This window comes from Gracilinanus agilis, chromosome 2 (genome assembly GCF_016433145.1).
Source record: "Gracilinanus agilis isolate LMUSP501 chromosome 2, AgileGrace, whole genome shotgun sequence".
NCBI classification, from domain to species: Eukaryota; Metazoa; Chordata; class Mammalia; order Didelphimorphia; family Didelphidae; genus Gracilinanus; species Gracilinanus agilis.
This window is the reverse complement of record NC_058131.1, coordinates 62,100,783-62,115,241: the sequence shown is the minus strand read 5'-3', so window position 1 is coordinate 62,115,241 and position 14,459 is coordinate 62,100,783.

The window sequence follows — 14,459 nt, the reverse complement described above, 5'->3', positions numbered from 1 at the left end:
TTGTCTTAGAAGTGCTCTCTCCCAGTAGCCCAGCCCCAGGCTGGAATCTTCCTTTTGTATCCATTCTAAAGCATCAGCTTCTCCCAGGTAATCATTATAAAGCTAATCAATCATCCTGGGAAAAAAATTACTCCTTTTTTCCTCTGCTGGCCAACATGTAGTTGACTCTGAAAAAATAGGGAACTATTAAATAGTCAGAAAAGCCACTCTTTAATTAAGGACAGAGGTCACAGGGCTAAGTAGACCTCTACTCAGAGCTTTGTACTACACACCCATGCAGAGTCCCAGGATTGAACTCTGAAAGCTCTGGTCTCTGACTCCTGGGAGTGGTACCACCCTAGATGACAACTCCATGACAACTCCAAGGAACAAAAGAAATTGAGGAACCTATTTACCATTTGGGAAGATCCAGGGGCAGGGAAAGATGATTGACATGACCATACCGACAGGATACAATCCAGCTTGGGAAAAGAATCATAGCCAGAGGCTAAGGTGTAAGGGAAGGGGCTTCTTACAAGGGATACTAAAGGATGGTCCCTGCCCAGGTATGTCTTCTTGGGAAAGGGTCTCAGATACAGTGGGGAAGACTACCTAAGATAAAAGAATGTTTAGTTTTTACCTTAGGGTCCATTATTCAGTCTGAAACTGCAAGCCTGATTCTCTTGGGAACAGGAAATAAGTCTCCAACTTACAAGCTAGTCCTAAAACTTGGAGTTCATCAGATCCCACAAAGCCACAAGTTTGGGGGTCTCTAGATTCCATGTTGACACTCTCATAATTTGATTTTTACTTAGGGATAATTTTTAAGGTTGATGTATGTGGTTTTGGAAAACCACAAATGATTCTGGAACATACTTGTGAAACTAAGTGAAATGAATGTAAAGAAGATTCAATGTTAAAAATTATTTAAGATCCCATAAGAGTTCTATTGTTTCAGTAGTGAGAAAACTGTTATGTTCCCATTGAGATTTTGCTTTTCTTTTTTAAATTAAAACCCTTACCTTCCGCCTTAGAATCAATACTGGATATTGGTTCTAAAGCAGAAGAGCAGTAAGGGCTAAGCAATGGGGGTTAAGTGACTTGCTCAGGGTCACACAACTAGGAAGTATCTGAGGTCAAATTTGAACCCAGGACCTCCCATCTCTGGGCCTGGCTCTCAATCCACTGAGCCACCTAGCTGTCCTCCCCCATGTGCAAATGGAATTAGCTCACCCTCATTCATTCTTTAGACCAGTGGTTCCCAAACTTTTTTGGCATACCACCCCTTTCCAGAAAAAATATTACTTAGCACCCCCTGTCACATACTATCACTGCCCCCTTACAGTTATTCACCACCCCCAAATGCACTTGTGGACATCACCGCCCCACCATTGCTGCAGCACCCACCAGGGGGCAGTGGCGCCCACTTTGGGAATCACTGCTTTAGACTTTAGTCACCAGGAATAATATCACTCCACCCAATTTAGAATTAAGTGGGGAGGGGGGAGGTCTATGACCCACATGTGATAGTAAGTGACTGCAGTGAGTAGTCAGAAACCAGGGACCCATAGCTCATAGCTTGACAGCACCATGCTCTGGTGAGCAGGGTGGTTATCAGGAACTCATAGTTCATAGCCTGATAGTACCACTCCTTGCTGAGTAGAGTAGCCCTAACCCCAAACATTGAAGTTTCCACAGTACCAGGATTCTGACCCAAGGTATGACCCAAGGTATCAACACCCCTCACCAAGCAATGTCCTATTTTAGTAACTCTCGGTTCCCCAGCACCCGCAGCCTAACATGGAACTCAAAACATATATATTGCCTCACCTAACTGCACCGCCCCAGGATTCTCTTGCTGAGTTCCCCCAGCTTGCACTGGCAATAAAGCTTTCTCCTGCTTTGATTGCATTGTCTCCTGTGTTACTTTGGTGGCCACCTATTTGGACCCTAACATGACAAATCAAAAACAAGTGACTGCCCCCTGGGCAGTCCCAAACAGGATTGAGGCTGCTATTTGTCCATGTGAAACTGGAGGTGGATGAAGGAAGTGATGAAAACTGCTGTCTTTTAAATATGATGGTAACTTCGTGTAAGGGGCTTTTTGTCTTTTGAACTTGGGGTTGGAAGAGCTCCATGAGACCTCTGACTGCTTCCCTTTGAATTGTCACGTGGATAAGTTAGGCTGACTCTTTCCTTATTCCCTTGGCATTTGTGAAGGCCCTAGCCTCAAGAGGCCTCTCATCTTGGAGGAGGCCTTGTGGCTAGAAGCCTTGTTTAATTAACTCCTATGTCCCTCTGCTGGGGCCTCTGAAGACCTACCTGGTTGAGGCCTCCAGTCCAGGCCAGAGTTTCTCTCATTTTCCCTACCTTCAACCTTCCTAATTTTAAGTAAACCACCATAAAAGTCATCCTGACTTGGGTCTATTATTTTGGGGACCAAACTTTAAATATCCAGTGCAACCATAATCTTTCCCATTTTCCCCTTTTTACACCATTGAAATTTAAAATGAATGATAGTTAGATATTTGAATGTTTGAATATGCCTAAAATGTTTGTTATTTAAGTAAAATGAAGTTGGGCATCAAAATAACACAAGGTAACCAGCCTAATTGGCCTAATATTTGTTTTTAAAAAAATTAAGGGTTTAATGTAGTGTAATATGTAATATTAAGAAGATTCTAAATCTAAATTTGGGGATTTACAAATGAAAATGTGGAAATGTAATTTTCATATATGTGTTGTTTAAGTAAGCATCAAGTAGGATCATAATTCACTGGGAATGGGAAATTTAAAATTTTGTAGATTTGATATGTACATTGGAATATTGTTAAAAAGAATTTTTTGATTCATGACTAAATTGTGATATGTGATTGTTATCAGGATGTGTACTTTGTGCAAGAATGGTTTTGCTAAAATGCAAACATGTGTGAACATGTGTTAGATGCAATTTGTTGGAATTTGATAGTTTTTTAGCAAATTGTTTATGATTGATAACTGAAAAAAATTAATATTTGAAGGGAATAGGATATGAAAATGTGCAAAACATATGTATGTGAGTAATGCAATTGTTAATAAGATTGATAATCTGGGCTATTTTAAGTCAGTAATAACAGGTAGAAGTGATACCTGGTAGAGCTGATGTTTAAAGACTAGGCAGTTAGTTTTGTAGTAGAGTAATATTTAAGGAGTAGATAATTTTATGTGTAAACTTGTAAGTCTTTGAGAAGCCATCAGAGTGAGCAAATAGGTAATGTAATGCAAGGTGCCTAACAGAAACTTTTTGCTTCTGCAATTTCAAAAGGTCACGGAAAGGAAGTTAAAGATCTTAGAATCTTCAGAAAGTCAGAGCTTGAAGCTATAAATAAAGGTGAAGTTCCAGCTGACAAGGCTTGTCTTCTGGCTTTCCCTTTGGCTGGAAGCTTTTGCCTTTTGAGCTTTGACTTAGCCTGTTAGCTTCGGCTATTGGGCTTGGTTTTGGCCTTTTAACTTCGGCCTTGGCCTGTGCTTATTTTGTCTTGGGGAAATTTAGACCTAACTGATTTCTCTGGACCTCTCCCTGATCTCTATTTATATCCCTCCCCTTCCCCTGAATTTCCCTTTGGGTCCTGGGAGGAAGGGAGGGCTTGGTGATTGGACATTGTGGGTTTAGTTTCTGTAGTCAAATAGAACATCCTCAAATAAGTCACCTCTAATTTAGTGATTTGATAAATACTTTACTTTAAGGCAGTCAAATCTTCCTGACTGAGAGAGCCAGACTCTTTCAGTCTAAACCTCTCCTGCGACCCATCCCCCACCATTCACCCTTCTCCCTAGCTGTGGTTAGAAAACCTAAACCCCCTTTCCCTCTGATTATTCCTGACTTTAATAAATCCCCTTTGTTACCTATTCAAAGTCTCTGGTGAATCATTGTATCAAAAATTAAGGCAAGGGCTAAAGAGGGAAGGAATCATTTTCTTTTTATTTCTTGAGGGAACTGGGGGCATCCATCTTGGCAGGAAGTCCTTACCAAAGACTTCCAGCAGCCATCAGTTTCACTGGCAGGGAGGAGCCCTTTTGACTCCTCCCTCAAGGGATTTAGAAACTAACAAGAGAAAAACCCCAGCCTTGATCTACAATATTTCTTACTAGCCTAATTCCTTCCTCTGTATCCTCTGTCTCAAGCCTCAGTGAATAAACCTGTTTGAGCTGTCCTTCTACATACTCCATTTCCCTTATTTCCTATATACCTTCCCTTACCTTCATTCTTCCTCCAATCACCTTATAATCACCTATTTCCCCTTTATCCCTCCTCACTACCCAAATTGCCTCTGAGACCTGCACATAGATTACCAACTTCTTCATAACAGTAAGACAAAAAGCTTGTTTGGGTTACAGAATTTTAGGAATGAAATTGGATTACTAAGAGAGTCATTTCCTCAGAGCTGTAATGAGATTTGTATTTATGGCAAAAAGCTTTTGGGATCTCAATTGAAATCTTGAAATCTAGCTATGGCTGTCTGGTGATTGATCTATCACCAAAAAGAGAGATGACCGATGAAGAAATGAAAGGAAAGCCCTTAGAAGTTGGGAAAGGTGACCCCAGATTGAAGCTGAGATAGGACCCTCCTGACTTAAGTAAGGCTGATAGACCCTTAGTAAACAAGACAGTGACAGCTTTGGCTTTTACATGAAACCAGTTAGTATAAGGGGGAAAAAGGGTTTTTTTGGGTTCAATATATTAAAAGATGGTTGCCAAAGGATTGAACTATTATCAATCCTCAATTAAGAATAATCTCAAGTCAAAATTGACTTTTATGGAAATTTAATTACAATTAAGAAGAGAGAGAGGAAATAAGAATCTAACTCAGTAGGTAATTTACTACGATCGATCCTCTAATTAATCCAGGTAGATCTGAGCCTGGAGGTGAATGATGCAAAACTTATTCTCAGAGTCTATTAAGAGAAGTTCAGGAAGATTCAGTCTTTAAACTCATATTTCAAAAGAAGATATTTAAAGTAATCTTACCAAGGTCTCAACACTCCTTCACAGACCAGAAGAGCTCTTTCATCAGAGGACCTCTTCACCAGAAGCTTACAGCTGACTGAGGACCTTCTCCTTTTAAAGGGGTTACTTATGTGTCACCTCCTGTGCCTCCTCCCTAATTTGCCTCCAATCACAATAGACGCTTCTCATAGAACACCTAGGGGGCGGTCAGTGGATTCTCATTTGTCACTCACTCTAGCACAAGTGGGTTAGGACCTCCCAGAATTGGAGGTGCTCTCACCTTTGGTGATTAAATCTAAAAATGGGCAGTGTAGACTTAACCTAATTATCACAATAGTGACATGAGAACATCTTTTCCCTGCTTTACCTTTTCTTTTGTGACAAATTCTTGTGATCCCCATTGTAGATGTAGAATCTAGAAGCCCCCACACTTGTAGTCTAGAAAGATTTAATGAATCCAGTTTACTTAACTTGAGGGTGAAAGCCTCAGGTGTGCCCTTGTCACAATATAATTCCTCCCTGAGGGAAAGTCCAACTTCACTAGTCTAACCATGTGCCTTAATTGGGATGGCTAATTTCTTCAGATGTTAAGTATCTCTTTTGTCCCAATGGTTTCTCCCCTTAGGCCAAAGTCCTTACCAAGATAGCCCAGCCTTTGGCTGGGTCTTTCCCTTTTGTGTCCATTGTAAAGCATCAGCCCCTCACTGTTATTCCTGTCAGGGACTCTTCATTTTCCTTTATTGCCATTGTAAAGTCAATCAAAGGTCCCCTCTTATCCTTAGTCCCCATATTCCCTAGAAAAGGTATTTAAGCTCCCCAACTTCAATGGCTCCTTGGAATTGTCCAATCTAGGGTGGTTGGTGTTCTCAGGGGTCAGGGACCAAAGCATCCAGAGTTCAATCTTCTCTGCCTAGGCATGTTGCGGGCAGCTCTGTGTAGAGGCCTAACTCAGCCCTCTACCCCTTTCCTTAATTAAAGAGTGGCTTTTCTGACTATTTAGTAGTTCTGTGTTTTTTCCAAGTCAACAGCACCAAAAGCAAATTATAGAATAGAAGTTCCAAGTTCCATTTCCCAAACAAAATGAATTAGTATTTAAGGAATCAAATTAACATGTGTTAGATAAGTGACATTTCCAGGAGTTTCTGTGTCTCTTACAGGACCTAGGGTAAAGAAATTTGTTTGTAAAAAGTGTTATTTATGTGTTTTATTTCTTTTTAGTAAGAACATCTCCAAAGTTTCTACAAACAACTTGGAGCAGAGAGAGCAAGTTTCTGCAAGCAATTTGAGAAGATTCTTCTTGAATGAAGACCACTTCTGAAGAGGACACAATATTATTTGTTGTTGTTTACATATAAGGGAGGCAGGTGAGAATAACACAACTTTCAAAGTTAAAATTGGTGGGTTTGGGTGGAGTGAGGAATTAGTGTGCTAGTCTCAAGATATATTGTAAGAATAATAGTAATAAATTACCCCAGTGGAAATTAATAAAACTGGTTCCTCCCTATCCTCATCCTTATCCTTCTCCCTTCAAGACAATGGCCTAACAGCTTGTAAGTGTTTTGGGTTGGGTCTTTGGAGTTTGGGAACTTGCCTTATGGAGGTCTCAGACTGACTTTGTCTTAGATCCTGAATCACCCAATGATCAAATCTTAAGTACCCTTTTGTCTTAGAAGTTTCTCCCATTTTATCAGAGGCTTCTCCCAGGTGGTCAAGCCCCATGGCTTGGAAAGATCCTCTATTCATTATAAAACATCAGCTTCTCCCAGGTAATTCAGCCCTGAATTCCTCCTCTCTCAGTATAATATTCCTGTCCTTTATTTCAGGATTAAAACCTCTTTCTCCAACCATTGTAAACATGTTATAATCCTTTTAGGGAGGCTTGATTGTATCAGTATTCTTCTATAAATAAGGGATTTCCTATAAATCTTTGGGCATTTGTCTGAGGTCAATGACTTAAGACAATGTCCCATATTTTTCTCTCCCAATAAAGGCTTTGAGGAGAAGATGAATTTATCTCTAGGCTCATTGCCCTTTTGAACATGATAAGCTTGTTTCTAGAGGAAGGTGACCAGGATAGTGAAGGGCTTTGAGGTCATGCCATATGAGAATTGGATGAAGGAAATGGATATGGTTAGCCTAGAGAAGTCTTAGAGAGAACAGGATAACTATCTTCAAATATCTGAATGGCTTATAATGTTGAGGAGTAATCAATCAATCAATGAGTATTAAGGACCAAGGCAAAAATACCTGCTCTCAAGGAACCTACATTCTATCAAGGAACCCAACATATGTCTAAGTATATATTGAATAAATTTGAAATAAATACAAGTTAATAAGGAAGGGAAGCTGTGGTTTGGGAGAAGAGGGAAAGCTAAGCTCAGTCTAGAAGATGGCACATGAACTGTTTGGAAAGAAGGCATTCTTAAAAATGGTAGCAAAGAGGGAGAGCATTTCAGACTTGAGGCGCGGCAAGTGCAAAGTCACTGAGACAGAAAAAGAAGTGTTGTGTGAGGAACCACAAAAAAGAATAAAAGGAAGGAAAAAAAAAGAAATAAGGAAACAAGCATTTATTAAAGGCCTACTATATGCCTGGCACTGTTAATACTTTACACATACTCTTATCTTTTGATCCTTACACAGCCCTAGGACATAGATACTATTGTTATCCCCATTTCACAAATAAGGAAACTGAAGCAAATAGAAGTTAAGTTACTTACTCTCACATAGCTAATAATGAGGCTCAATTTGAACTCAGGTCTTCCTTACTCAAGGCCCAGCCCTCCATTCACTGTTATCACTAAACTCCCTGGGAAGGCTGATATAACCCTAAAAATTCAGGAAAACATACAACAAGGTCCAAGTTATGGTGAGGCCAGCTGATGAAGTGAAATATATTTGATCCTAAAAGTAAGAGGGAGCCACTGGTATTTATTGAATAGAGGAGGGACCAGGTTCAACCTTAGGAAAATCACTTTAGCAGCTGTGGGAAAATGGATTAGAGTGGGAAGAGAATTAAGGTAATACTTCTCAAACTTTTTTTTTCCCTTGACATATTTAACATTTAAATTGGCAACAAAGAAGAGTTCTTGGGCAGTCTGGCCTCCAGGTCTACAACATGAGTCTTGGAATCCCTAGACATCTCACTAAACCTTTTTCACATCCACCAAAGTCACAACAGAGGAAGCTGCTTTATACCACCATGGTTAAGAGTTGCTATTGTAACCTTCCAGAAGTAAGCCAGAGAGAACAGGCAGCAATCTGAAACTGGAGGTGGAAGTTGAGGAATGTGAAGGTCTCGGGGTGTGGAGGATTTGGCTGCACACATGGCAAAACTCCCAGCACACTGGCTGTGCCAAGGCACACCCTGGGAGAACCTGAGTGGGGAGTGACACCAGGTCTGACCTGTTCTTTAGGAAAATCACTTTCTGAGTCAAGGAGCAGAGGGACTGAGGTGGAGAGGGTCTCAAAGCAGAGAGCCTTATTGGAAGGCTATTACAATAGTATGAACTGAACTGGGAGAGTGGCTATGTGAGTACAGAAGAGGTAGATAAGAGAGATGTTGTAGATTCAGAAATAGCACTAATAATAGCACTTATGTGGGGTTTTCAGGTTTATATTTACAAATATTTTATCTGATGATCACAACAACCCTGGAAATAAAGTTGCCTTAGGAAACCCCAAATTGACCCATCCTAAGGGAATTCCCTGATAGTGGTCCCAGACTGAACAATAAACCCTCAAGCAACCCTTGATCCCTCTAGAATCAAATCTTTTGTACCCTTTCTTATCTTCTTACCAGCTCTTACTAAAATCTAAGCCTCTCCCAGGTATTCTAGCCCCTGGCTACATCCTCTTTCCCAAGCCTTTATGTAGCCAGTCAGTTGATCTTCCTTGGTTATACTCCTTAGGGTATACATATAACCACAAGTTTGTTAGTTTGGTAGAAATTCACATTATTGATGTCTTTGCCAAGGCAGTGTTCCCAGAGCTCCCTGAGCTCTGGCTTTGTGTGGTGGTCGTAGGAGCATTGTCTTCCTTGTCCCAATTAAAGGCATGTTCCATTATAAATTCTTTGGTAGTTTTGTGTTAGTTTGACACTCATTATTCTCATTTTATAGATGAAGAAACTGAGGGAATCAGACAGAGGTTAAGGGACTCATTTGGGCAGGATGCACAGATGGTATCAGACTACATTTGATACCAAAATGTTCAATTTTGGCAACTGGTTGGCTATATGGGGTGAGAAAAAGAGAACTAGAAGGTAACATCAAAGATCTGAATCTGGGTGAAGTTTGGAAGTTTGGAAGAGGGGTGGGCTTTGGGGGGGGGGATGAGTTTTGTTTTGAACATAGTGAATTTGAGATGCCACTGAGACATGTATATTGAAATATCCAGGAGGGAATTGAGACTTTCCTGGAGCTCAGGAGATAGACTGGTGCTAGTTATATAGATCTGAGAGCCATCTGTAGATGATAAACTAATGGAAGCTAAACAGGTCACCGAATGAGTTGTTCTAACACAGGGTTTCTGAACCTAGAGTTCATGAATTTGTTTTAAAAAATATTTTGGGGGCAGCTGGGTGGCTCAGTGGATTGAGAGTCAGGCCTAGACTGGACGTCCTAGATTAAAATCTGACCTCAGACACTTCCTAGCTGTGTGACCCTGGGCAAGTCACTTAACCCTTATTGCCTAGCCCTTAGCACAGTACATAGTACTGACTCCAAGGTAAGGGTCTTAAAAAAATAATTATATATATGTATATATATATATATATATATACATATATATAATTATATTTTAATAGAATTGTTTTTCTTTCTAACCTAATTTTTTGTGTATTTAAATTTTTCTGGAGAGTTTATTGGTTTTTACCAAAGTGGCAAAGGGGAGCCCATGGCACAAAAAAAAGTTTAAAACTGGTGTTGAGAGGAGACCCAGGATGGAACTTTAGAGCTTATTTATTGATGATGATAGACCAACAAGGGACTAAAAAGCATGAGAGCAAGTGTCACAAAAGAGAGTATTTAATAGTGTCACATACTGAAGAGAAGTTAGGGGGAAAAGCTTTTAACAAGTCACTGGTAACTTGTTATTAGCTCCAGAGTAGTTTCAGTTAAGAGATGAGGTCAGAGGTCAGATTGCTTTGGCTTGAAAAGTAAAAGGGCAGCTAGATGGCACAGGATATAGACCCCCAAGTTGGGAGGGCCTGGGTTCAAATCGGGCCTCAAACATTTCCAGCTGTGTGACCCTGGACAAGTCACCTAATCCTGTTTGCCAGACTTTTGTCTGGAGTTGATACTAAGACAAAAAGTAAGGGTTAAAAAAAAAAAATGGAAGGAGAAGAAATAGAGGCAAGAGTATAGATGACTTTGTCTTAGGAGTTTGGCTATGAAAATAGAGAAATTGTATGGTTGTTTAAGGAGATGGCAGAGTCTAGGGTTTTCAAGGAAGGGAAAAATGTGGATGTTTGTAAGGAAGCAGGAAAGGATCAATAGTATCAAATACTAAGACAAGCTTGAATTTCAGGACTAAAAATATCTCAGACCAGGGAAAGGCCAGAGGTCAAATTGCAAGAGTTAAGTGAAAGAATAGTTAAGAAATAGAGACAATAGTTTCAGATTATATATCTAAGGAATATGGTAAGAAGAATCTTATTTATCTTATATGATAAGTATGCTTTGTGGCATGTGCTGGATTTGAGGAGCTAATTTCTGAGTTTGGAAAGGTGATCAGCATTTCCTGTTTTTCTTTTTTTTCCCCCGTAACATTGAAAAACAAATGGCCTCTGTGGATGGCTAGGAGATGAGTTAATATCATGCTAAAAAATGAAAGAAGTTCCCAATGCATTACTTAGCTATTCAAATAGGGTTTATGGAAAGATTTGGGGTTGCTAGGCAGCTCAGTGGATAAAAAGCCAGGCCTTGGAGATATGAAGTCCTGGGTTCAAATCTAATCTGATACTTCCTAGCTGTGTGATCCTGGGTAAGTCATTTAATTCCAATTGCCTAGCCCTTACCACCTTTCTGCCTTGGAACTGATATTTAGTATTGATTCTAAGATAGAAGATAAGGGTTTTTTAAAGAAAGAGGAGACAGCTGACTCCCAAAATAGAGAAAGCTTTGACTGCCTCTGATGTTACTCTTGGGCCTATGATGAGTCTTTATATTTGGTCAATTCCCATTATGTCCATGGGGGGCAAGCAGCAGTGCTCTTTGGTAGAGTGATTTGAAGCTGCCTTGTTCTTGTGTAATTACAAGGGGGGTAAAAATCCTTGCTTCTGATGTGACTTATTAGCCAAGTGTCACCTTGGATCTGGCTTTGAAAGCCTAAGGAGCATGGCTTTTGTAGAATTTGTAGACAGTCTTTCTGAACTCAGTTTTTTTGGACAACTTGACCAAGCTCTGAAACATTCAATCCAATCATTAGCAATAAATGCTCTAGTGGTTGTTATCCTTATGAGGGCCTTTGTGCTGGGCAGTTTCTTTGAGGAATCTAAGGATGGTCCACACCCAGTAACCAAAGGAGGCAACTATTATGATGGGCAGCCTTGCCTAGTGATGATGGCAACAATCATTCTGAGAATGGCCATGGCTATTGCTTTTATTTTTTTATTAAACCCTTACCTTCCGTCTTGGAGTCAATACTGTGTATTGGCTGCAAGGCAGAAGAGTGGTAAGGGTGGGCAATGGGGGTCAAATGACTTGCTCAGGGTCACACAGCTGGGAAGTATCTGAGGCCAGAGTTGAACCTAGGACCTCCCATCTCTAGGCCTAGCTCTCAATCCTCTGAGCTACATGGCTATTGCTTTGAAAAGAGATGAGGGGCAAATGAGATTTGATTCAATGAGATTTCTCACAAAAGTTATAATAACAAAGATATGTTTTAGAAAAAACAATTATCTCAAAAGATAAGTAGAAAGAGTTATAAGATCCTGCATTGTTTTTAGGTGTCATAGTACTTTTATGTAATTAAAAAATTTTTTAATATCTTCATTTCCAAATATCTCTCCCCCTTTCTTACACAACAAACCATCTTTTGTAACAAAGAATAAAAGAGAAAGTGGTTTTGCAAAACTAACCACCCAAGTAACTAAGTCTGACAGAATATATAAAACTCTATTCTAGGGGTTGGCAAACTATGGCCTGCAGGTCAAATCTGCTACACTGCTGATTTTTATATACCCCTCAAGCTAAGGATGGTTTTTATAGTTTTAAATAAAATTTTAATGGAACACAACAAAGCTCATTCATTTATGTACTGTCCACAGCAGAGCTGAGAAGATGCATCAGATACCTATAAGGCATTCTCGTAAGCTTTGTACCTGGTGCATGGTGCAAATCAGTGACCTTGAGTTTCCAGTGCCAAATATATTCTTACCTTAAAACATTTTATTTTTATTTTTATTTTTTTAACCCTTGTACTTCGGTATATTGTCTCATAGGTGGAAGAGTGGTAAGGGTGGGCAATGGGGGTCAAGTGACTTGCCCAGGGTCACACAGCTGGGAAGTGGCTGAGGCCGGGTTTGAACCCAGGACCTCCTGTCTCTAGGCCTGACTCTCACTCCACTGAGCTACCCAGCTGCCCCAACATTTTATTTTTTTTAACAACCAGTGTATGCCATCATATCAAAAATGGCAAAGGAGAAAAAAAAGTTTTATTATGGTGTTTTGAGCCCAGGGCCAAGAATGAAATTTTCCTCTAACAAGAAGCATCACCTTCAACTACACCATTAAAGAACACTGGGTTGACTTTGGAAATTAGCTTTTGTTGCAGACTTGATACTTTCTTAACGAATTCACCCTAAAGTTATAAGATTAAACCAGGAATTACATGTGAACCTTATACTGTGATAGTCAGTTCAATGACATCATATGAATCCCAAGTAAAAAGTTAAAGAAGCAAGATCTCCATTTTTACACAAATTTTCAATGAATATATTTTTTCAAACTACAGTTTCAACAGGGGTTTTTAGACCTTAATGAGTAATACAAAAGAAATTTCTCAATTTCAAAATCTATTTAACTATGTAATTGAAGAACTTCTGCCTAACCTTCAACTGGAAATGATTAATTAATCTGCTGTTTTATAACATAGTTCAACATCTATAGTCTGAGTGTTTTTTTTTTTAAATCTGAAAACCTGGCAGGTGATGATATTAAAAATGTTTGACAATTACTAACAAGTCAGGTTCTTATAGGCCCCTTCATGTTATTGCTGTCCTGAAGAACTTTCCTATTCCATAGGTCACACTGCCGATGTCTTTTTAAATTTTTATTTCTTTTGACTGCTGATGTCTTTAAAGGAGAAGGCTCTAATAATCTAGAAATCTTCTTGGGGATTGAAGAGAGAGAGGTTATTTCTACTTGTAATGGGAGAAGCTGGGAAGGTAAAGGGTCAGGTCAGTATGGGGAGGACAGAAGGGAGTTAAGTAAGGCCTGGGGCTCAAATGATTTTGCTGAGAAATGAATGACCCAATAAAAATTAACAAAAGCAGAAGTTGACACCCATAGTTATACATGGATGTATATTTTAATAAAAATAATTCTGTCAAAATACAACAGAAAGTTTCATCTTTATCATATCTTGAGTACATTTGAATAGTTTTTTTTTTCCTTAGTTAAAATGTCCCCCCTCCCTCCTCCCACCCTTTTCAAGGCTTCATGCTAGTGCCAGGTAACTCAACTCACAAATACAAAGCAGAGGCAGACCCAGTGTGCACAACTCTGATAATGTCCATTTTGTTGAAATTATTCACAAAGAGGAAATACTCTTTTTAATGAGGAGGAGGCCTAGAAAGCTGAGAGTCAGAGTCACCATCTCTGTGTCAATCAGGAGCGGCCAGGGGCTGGTAGGCTGTTCTGCTGATGTTGCTGGCAAAGTCCACATGTTTCTCTGGCTTCATGCTGAGATGTAGCTTTTCATACCTGAGTTTTGAGTGTCCAAAAGAAAACTCTCCGTTTAAACAGTTTCTCTGTCTTGACTTATTCTGTGCCTGATCCAGGAGTGTCAAAGTCCCAACATCAGCAGACTCTGCTCCTCTATCTCCAAGGGAGGAGCCAGATTCCCTGTCCTCAGAACAGCACACACAACCAAAAACACTCATCCATTGGAGAATCTGAAGTCCACTAGGGTCAAATGGCTGCTGGAGGTCCGATGGATGGAAGGCTCTTGAATTCCCCTCCCCCACCCACAGAGAGAAAACCAGAAGCTTCTAGAGGAGAGGATGGGCTAAAGGGAATGCCTCCAGGTTCATTTCCTGATATTATGGAAAATCACTCCCTGCTTCCTGTCTTTATACTATTCCTAACTCAGAACCTCTGGCCCCCATTCCTGGGAGTCCCAGTGAGCTGGGACCAAAAGGACCAACAGAGCAGGAGTTACGGAGAGCCTGGGCCTGTGAGCTGGTTTCTGTGAATCTGCCTGAATGTTAATTTCCCCTAGATAATGGCATCACAAGGTCAGAGAAAGGGTCCCTCAGTTGATGGCTGTCCCA